Source organism: Miscanthus floridulus, chromosome 8 (assembly GCF_019320115.1).
Source record: "Miscanthus floridulus cultivar M001 chromosome 8, ASM1932011v1, whole genome shotgun sequence".
In the NCBI taxonomy this organism is placed as follows: domain Eukaryota; kingdom Viridiplantae; phylum Streptophyta; class Magnoliopsida; order Poales; family Poaceae; genus Miscanthus; species Miscanthus floridulus.
In genome coordinates, this window is record NC_089587.1 from 125,755,007 (window position 1) to 125,763,628 (window position 8,622).

At 39.5% G+C, this 8,622-nt stretch overlaps 1 non-coding gene across 1 annotated transcript; it reads right to left on the reverse strand.

Annotated features, from left to right (window-relative positions):
- Window positions 1–6,355: 6,355 nt before the first annotated feature.
- On the reverse strand, window positions 6,356–6,462 carry LOC136478574 (small nucleolar RNA R71). The gene has a single exon (XR_010764298.1). It is a non-coding gene; the product is annotated as a small nucleolar RNA R71 (small nucleolar RNA).
- Between the last annotated feature and the right edge of the window lie 2,160 nt (window positions 6,463–8,622).

Here is an 8,622-nt window from a genome sequence, read left to right on the forward strand (position 1 = left end):
AACGCAAGTTGAACGGATCAAATCAGAGTTAAAACGGAGAAGTTATGGCTAAAACAAAATCAGTGGCAATTCTGTAAATAAGTAAAAACGTATTTTGGATCTAAACCGACGAAACTACGCTTTCTAAATAGGAAAACAGATTCTGAAAAAGTGCTATGGGCTGTGGGTTTGAAAATAGAAAACTGGAGGGGCTCTTTTAAAACAAACCAGCGACGGCGGCGACGGTGACGGCGACGGCAACGACGACGGCGACAGCAACGACGGGAGAACGAGGAGAAAAATATAATTTACTACACGAGGGATTTTTCAAACTAGGGGCTCCCCTTACGGTAGTTTTGGTGTGCTTTACCAAAGGGGTTGGTTGATATATATAGGAAGAAAACTCCCCACATTTGCATCAACTAGCAATATGGTACTAATTGATGTTGCACCCTCCACCTTTACTAATAGGCCTAATTAATTATTAAAGCCCATTAGTAAATAAAGACATGGGCCTTTAGGCATGAGGAAATCTGAGATATTTTATTATTTTCGAAATTAATTAATTTCATGGATAAAATAATTCTAGAAAAGTCTAGAATTGAATTTTAAGCCACGAAAAATACTTCGAAGGCTTCGAAAATTCAGGGAAAATTTTCAGAGATATTTTAGCACAAGACGAACCCAAATAAAGTATTTGGAGCTCATGAAAAGATATTTTGGAGCATTTGAAAATTAGATTATGCTCACAAACAAGTGGGAACAAGTTTCGGAAAAAGCCGAAGAAATTCCCGAGGTATCCATGGAGATAGGTTGATGAATAGTGAGTAGGAAGGAGTGATTTGGATTTCATGGAAAAGATTTTAGGATAATTCTTAAGCAATTATTAAGTTAGAAAATAAGGAATTTAATCGGTGAGAAAGACTAAGAATTGGTGGAGAAAGAAGATTGACTTACTAAACGCATTTTTAAAAATCTTTTCTCACAACATGAAATAAATCAACAACCAAGCATCACATCAAGCAATAGCTCATCAAATTAATTTGGAAAAGCTTGAAAATTCACATTTTTCCTATAACTAAGTTCACACTAGTTCAAACTAAGATTGGTAAATTTTATCCAAATATCAAAACATTTATTTTAATTAGTGTTTTCTATGCACAACCCAAAATTAGAAATTTTGGGGTGTGACAACCTTCCATGATTTTTATAGGCCAAAATAAATATCTTTTAATCATAAAATTTTTGGTGTATGCTTTACATGCTTAGACCTGCCTGCACAAAAATTTTGATACTATTTTGAATTTTTTAATTATCCACTTAATTACATGCCTTAATTAATTAATTAATGCTTAATTGATTAGAATTAATCAAAACATGACTTGAGTGTACTTTTGGATTGACCGTAGAACTTGGGACACAAAACACCTTTGATGTTCCTTGGCAAGTTACTTACTTGTTTGTTGAGCTCATAATCAACTTGTTAATAATAATAACTAATATTGCTTTGTGAGTAATTAACCAAACTTAATTGTGAAGGAAAGTTGTACTCAAGTTAATTAATCTTGTTTGATCATCATAATCCATGTTAACTACATCATCATTCTAAAGCATGCATATTTACTTATGTTTAGTGATCGAGAGTGGAAATCCAGTTGTTGAGCAACTCCCAGAAGTGGATTTTTCTCAGTGGGAGTTGGTTATCTTTTATGTGGTTTTATGAAGTGATTGACAACCCTGACACCGAAGGCAAGCTGTCGGGTAGCACGAACCCATTCATGTTTTGGAGGATCCGAGTGAAAGTTGATATATGTAGGTTCGGGTCTGGACATAGACCTGCATATGTCATATGGTAAGGAAACCCCAGCTTGGCCTAATCGATTTGAATCGTCGTTGCTTCTCGGAAAAGGAGACTCGACCCTCTGACCATACATCGTAGTTAATTAATGAAACACTAGTTCTTGTGATCATGAGATGAGATAGTTAAAGAAGTGATTGATTTAGATCAGGTGCAAACTAGAGACTATAATGATTTAACTTGAGCTAAAACATTGAAAATAAGGATCAATCATTAGTAAGCTTTTCTGCAAAAGTTAATCTTGATTCTTGCTTCAGACTTACTTTGATTCCCTATAAGCCTACGTATCCTTGGAGTCTTTCCTTTTTGTTGGTTAAGTCTTGTTGAGTACCTTTGTACTTAGAGTTTGTTAAACCCTTGTTGCAGGAGAAGAGCTAGCAGTAGAAGAGTTTGTTGTGCACCCTTAGGCAGGGTGAATCTCTCTTGTGTGTATCAAAGGTGGTACCTGTCATGCTACCCTACTGCCTAGTTGGCTAAAACCTACAATTTGTATTAACTCAATGAATGATTAGTAAACTTATGGTTTGTAAGTGTTTCGCTGTTTATTCTGATGTTATATATTTGTATAAACTATTGTAATACTGCAATGAATTCTGTAATGTATCCTGCTCAGAAAGGTAAAGTGGATGATTTGGGGTTCCCTGAGGACACCCTACAGACTATCGGAGTTGTCTGTCTCCCATGTGCAGCTGTCAGAAGTCTAAAACGCAATGACAGGCACATGTGGGCCATATAACGAGCGGTTCTACCACAGCTGGTATCGGAGCATGTCATTATAGAAGTATTGTAGTACTACTTTATAAAACTTCAAAATGAACAACCCAAATGAATTTCAAGTCTATTTTGGGTCAAAAGGTTACTTCTGACTTATCTTATGTTTCCTGAGGGATGTCCGCCATACTTCAGGAGTTCATGTGGCGTGCCAATTTCTTCACGCACTAGAGTACTTCAACTCATATAGTCCCTAATCTTGTAGGATGTTCTGCTAGAATATTCTTGCCTTTTCCCTAGTTATTTTATGGGTTTTCCATATATTCAATAAGGTAGTAGATACACCTAGAAGTTATGTAAAAAGTGGGGTAGCATGTTTAATGCCACCCTATATTGTAAAACTGAGTGTGTTGTCACTCGCTTGTGCCATATGTTTATCAAAATAATAAAGTTATGTAAGTAGATAGGTTTGTTTAGTTGAGCATTGGATCATCCATGCATCATGTCATTAAGTAATCCTTTGTTTACTTCCCCTTGCTAGTAGTTCAGGTTAAGTATGTTGCTAATCCTATTCATGCTATCTTTCTTTCCCCCCTATGTTGTTCTACCTATCTCTAGAAATCTGGTGACTGATGGTCATTCTTACCTTACAACATGAGGACTCGTTCTAGAAAAACAGATACCCCTAGTTCATCACGAGGCCGTGCCAACATGACTTATCCATCACAAGCACCGACCATAGATGATACACTTGATGCTCTAGTGAATGTCAGTGCCGGTAATGCACGTATGCTCCAGACCTTAGTACAGCATGGGATACCTGATCCCGAAGCCGACCACACTTATCATGACTTTCTAAAAACTCACCCTCTCGTATTTCATAAAGTGGAAGAACCTTTGGAGGTAGAAGACTGGATCCAAACTATAGAACATAAGTTTGGTCTGATTCGGTGTAGTGATGTTCAGAAAACCCAATTTGCAGCACAACAACTCCATGGCCTTGCTGGCGCCTGGTGGTAAAGCTTCCTTGCAACCCAGCCAGAGGGATATCAGGTTCCATGGGCTGCGTTTCGCGCTACTTTTTGGGTACATCATGATCCTGTAGGTTTGATAGAGATGAAGATAGAACAGTTTCTCAAGTTGTAGCAAGGAGATCAGAGTGTGATGGAGTACTTGAGCAAATTTAACCGCTTATCATAGTATGCCTCAGAATATGTCTGTACTAATGCCGATAAGAAGCTTTGGTTTATACATGGTCTCGACACCAAACTTCAGGTTATGCTGGCTGGTCGCACCATTGCTAGTTATAATGAGATTGTCAGTATTGCCATTTCTTCTAGGTAGAAGTACCACCAGCACAAGGAGGCAAAGAAGAGAAAGAAAATGTTGGAGGAATCCTCTGGTGACAGTGCTCAGCATCAGAGGATTGTTTATCAACCTATCCATCATTCCCTTTGTCATCCACCTAAGCAATAAGCCCAACAGCAGTCAATTATCCAACCTGCTATAGTTCTTACCTTCCACCCAAGCCGAATACCCCTGGTATTCCCAAAAACTCACAGAACAGTCAACCGAGTGTTCCGAAGAATAGGGCTGTTACTAAGATGGGTCGAGTCCACTATACTCGGGTCGATGTGATTCTTGAAGGTGAACCTATTATGATGGGTCTATTTTCCATTGCCAAACAAAATGCAATTATATTGTTCAATTCTAGTGCATCACATACATTCATCAACAGAGCTTTTGCCATGAAGTATCAGCTACCAATAGAGAATGTAGACAATAGTTTCTATATACAGTCTCCTGGTGGACAACTGGTCACTCTGGAAGTGATATATCAGGTACCTATAGATCTGGTTGGGCATACCTTTCCTTCCAATCCGATTGTTCTTAAAGGTCAGGATATAGATGTGATTCTTGGTATGAATTGGTTATGTTAGCGTGGAGCTATCATTAATACCCTACACAGGATTATACAGTTGAATTCACCTGATAATAATTCTAAGCTGCTTATCTGTCTACCTACTCCTAAGAGGGTGTTGATGGTAGTTAACAACCATTATAAACTATCAGTATAACATGCATAAGGGCATAAATATGATCACCAACCAAGGTCTAAGGGTCTAAACTAATAAATTCCATGAGTTTTGGTGAATCTGTGATTTCTACAGGGTTTATCTAGAAAACCATCAAGGTGGACCTAGATGTCAGAATTAGTTGCGCTTATCCACCGCGAAACAGACACTAGAAGGCTCTAGAAGACTTGAGAGGACTCCATACCAAAGTGGGAGCTAAGATACCACCAGGTGGGGCTAGCCAGCCCCACCTAGAGGCCGCCTGGCCTCCTAGGGTCCCACTTATCAGCCTCATTGTAATGCCGGTTCTCCATCGCCTCCTAGGTTGCATCTACACCGTCCTTTAAGTCGGTTTGATTCAAGGGCTCACGTTGGACACTCTGGCCTATATATACTAGCCCCTGCCACCCCCATAAGGCATCAAGTCATTTGAGTAGACAAAAACCCTAATTGTCCTCAGAGCTTGTTGACGGTAGTTATCATCCAGCATAAACAGTCAACTTTACTTGTATAAATGCATAAAAAGGATCACCAATATAGACCTAGGGGTTTAAACTAACAATTTCCATAAGTTTTGGTGAATCTGTGTTTTTCGTAGGGCTTATCTAGAAAACAGTCAAGGAGGATCAAATTGTCAAATAAAATCAGGTTTATCCTTGGTGAAACAGACACTAGAAGGTACTAGAAAACTTGAGAGGACTCCACACCAAAGCGGGGGCCAAGCTAGTGCCAGATCGAGCTAGTCGACCCCACCTAGAGGCTGCCTAGCCCCTAGGGGACCCACCTGTCATCCTCCTTCATATGTTGGTTTCCCACCGCCTCTTAGGATGCATCTACACCGTCCTTTGAGTCGGTTTGATCTAAGGGCTCATGTTGGATGCTCTGGCCTATATAACTAGCCCTTGCCCTCCTCTAGAGCACATTGCCATAAGTCAAGAGTAGACCAGAAATTAGGGTTTCTAGAGAGAAGAGAATAAAGCTCCAATTCTTCAAGTTTCTAGTATAGGCTAGCTAGCAAGGTTCAAGTAGAGTTTAGGCTATCGCTTAGGATTCCAGAAGTGTTCTCATAATTACTAGCTACGCATTTCTGGCATCATGCTAGGGATGACAACTTAGTTAAGAGTGATGCTAAGAAATGTCAACAAGCATTTCTAGCGCCATTGTCGGGGAGGGGCACATGGCTAAGAGAATTGACCAAATAAATACTTATTGATAAAATCATAACCTCTGCTTTAGCAGGCTTACCCTTATTTATCTTTGTTCATATCTTATACAGGGTATTGTAGGATTGGTTGGGATTTAACAATAATTTCCATCAATTAGAATCAACCAAATCAATAGGAAGCTCAACACCAATTTCTGAAGCTATGGCTGACAAGACTCTGCGTGAGTTCTCCGCTCCAAGAATCGAGAATGTTCGCACTGGACCAACACTCAAAACCGATAATCTTGAGTTCGAGCTCAAGCCAAGCCTCATCAACATGGTGCAAGCTACCCCATTCAACAGAAATGTACATGAAGATGCTAGTGCTCATCTTCAGAATTTCCTAGAGATAAGTAGCACGGTCATCATCAAGGACGTTGCTTAAGACATTGTACTACTCTGCCTCTTTCAATTCTTACTTGTGGGAAGAGCGAAGCAATGGTTCTACACCAACAAAGATCATATCAATACATGGGCAAAGTGTTCAAAGGCCTTCCTAGAAAAGTTTTTCCCTGTAGGCAAGACCAATGCCTTAAGATGAAAGATTTCAAACTTCCAACAACAGAAAGGAGAGACCATTCTAGAAGCATGGGAACGTTTTCAAGAATATGTTTTAGATTGCCCTCATCATGGAATGAAAGATTGGTTGCTCATCAAAGTTTCTACCATGAATTAACTCAGAAAGCCCATGAACAACTCGATGCCACTGCTGGAGGATCATTTATGTCACTCACTCTTAGAAAAGCTAAAACTCTTATGGAAAAGATAGCCTCTAATCAAGGCTGGTCATCATGCAATATTCAATCATGCAATAAGAGTGAAGAAGTACCAGAAGAGGTGTGTGCACTGTCAACCAAGATGGACGTACCGTTGAATTGGCTCGAGCAGTGAGACACTTACAAGAAAGATCATCAGGCCATTCAAGATGCATTCAATGCTCAAAATTTATGTGGGGAATATTTGGGGATTGAATTCCCTGAATCGCAAGAGGATGTAAACATCATTGGCAATAATTCAGGTTCACAACAACAGAGACAAGGATGGAAACAACAACAATGGTCAACTTACCAAGGTAAGTACCCAAGTAATTATTATAATTCTTCTAATCCCATGCAACCGTCCTTAAGAGGCTTAATCTTAGAACAAGCTAGGATTAACGAGAATATTTCTAAAAAACTTGCTTTTAATGATAAGGTCCTAGAAAATATAAATACTAAAATAGATAGTTTTTCCTCTGTTATAAAAGACCAACTTAACTATAATGAAAAGATAGAATCTCAATTAGCCCAGTTGGCTGCTACTCTGCCTTTTGCCACTAACCTTGAGAAGGTTAATGCCATAACCACAAGAGGTGGTAAGTCTACTCATGATCCACCATATCCGACAAGGATAGGTAAGACACTAGTAGTAATGCAGGAGGAGGAGAAGAGAAACGATGAAGACGAAGAAGCTGGGCCACAAGAGCAAGAGTTACAACAAGATTTTCATGACACGACCCTCCTACCGTTTCCACGTAGAAATGGAAAAGCCAAAATGGATGAGCAGTTTGGTAAGTCTATAGAGGTAATTCAAAAGCTATATATCAATATTCTATTTCTAGATGCCATATAGGTGCCTACCTACGTGAAGTATCTCATAGACATCCTCAACAACAAAAGACCACTGCCCTCCACTGAGGTAATCAAGTTAATGGAGGAGTGTAGTGCGGCCATCCTAAACACTTCACCAGTCAAGAAGAAGGATCCAGGATGCCCCACTATTGACTGTTCGATCAGGAGCCAGAACTTTGAGAATGCGTTATGCCATCTTGGAGAAAGTGTCAGTGTCATGCCCAAGAAGGTCTTTGACAAGCTCAACCATTCAACACTCACACCAATATCATTGTGTTTACAACTAGCCGACCAATTGGTTCGCTACCCTACAGGAATTGATAAGAATATTCCAGTAAAAATACAAAATTTCTTTATTCCTATAGATTTTGTGGTACTTGACATGCAGGAGGACATGAAGACACCACTCATTCTTGGGAGACCCTTCCTAAGCACTACAAATACGCACATTGATGTCAGAGCCGACGAGATCAAATTCCATATTAACGGAAAGGAAGAGCGGTTCACTTTCAAACCAAGACCAGAACAATGCTCCAATTTGGAGTATCTTAAGAAGCAAGTATCAAGCTCTCCATCTCTGGGACCGAAGGATACACCTAAAGAATGAACCCAAACAGAGAAGTCTGGTTCGGTGGACTCAAAATTCCGAACCCTCGCCATGAGGTAACTCGGTAGTCATCCATATTTACTTTTTGCATTATATTTTTACTTCGGCACATTTACTTCTTAAAACTTTTATTAGAAAAATAAAATAAACAATTCTCATCATGGCATACTAAAAATTCAAGCCCCATGTAAATAATTTTTATGGAGCATAAAAACCCATAAGAAATATTTACCGTGGAGGCGTAAAAATATAAAAAATATCATCATTCATCTTCTTATATTTCATAGTATCACAAAAGTATTTTTGCATTGCATATTTATACATGTATACGGAGACATACAGGAGACACATGAGGCCCACTCAACCACCATCACCTCCATATCTCCACTTTCACCTTCATATCTCCACCACCTTCACTCTGCACCATCCAGAGCACATTTCCACCAAAAGGAGCACTAACCTTACTTAACCATGAAGCAAAGAAGGATCAGGAAAATGGAGAGGCCATTTGGCCACCTTGTGGGGCCGGCCAGCCCCACCACTAGGGCAGCTGGCCTGCTACTGCCTCGGCTATAAAT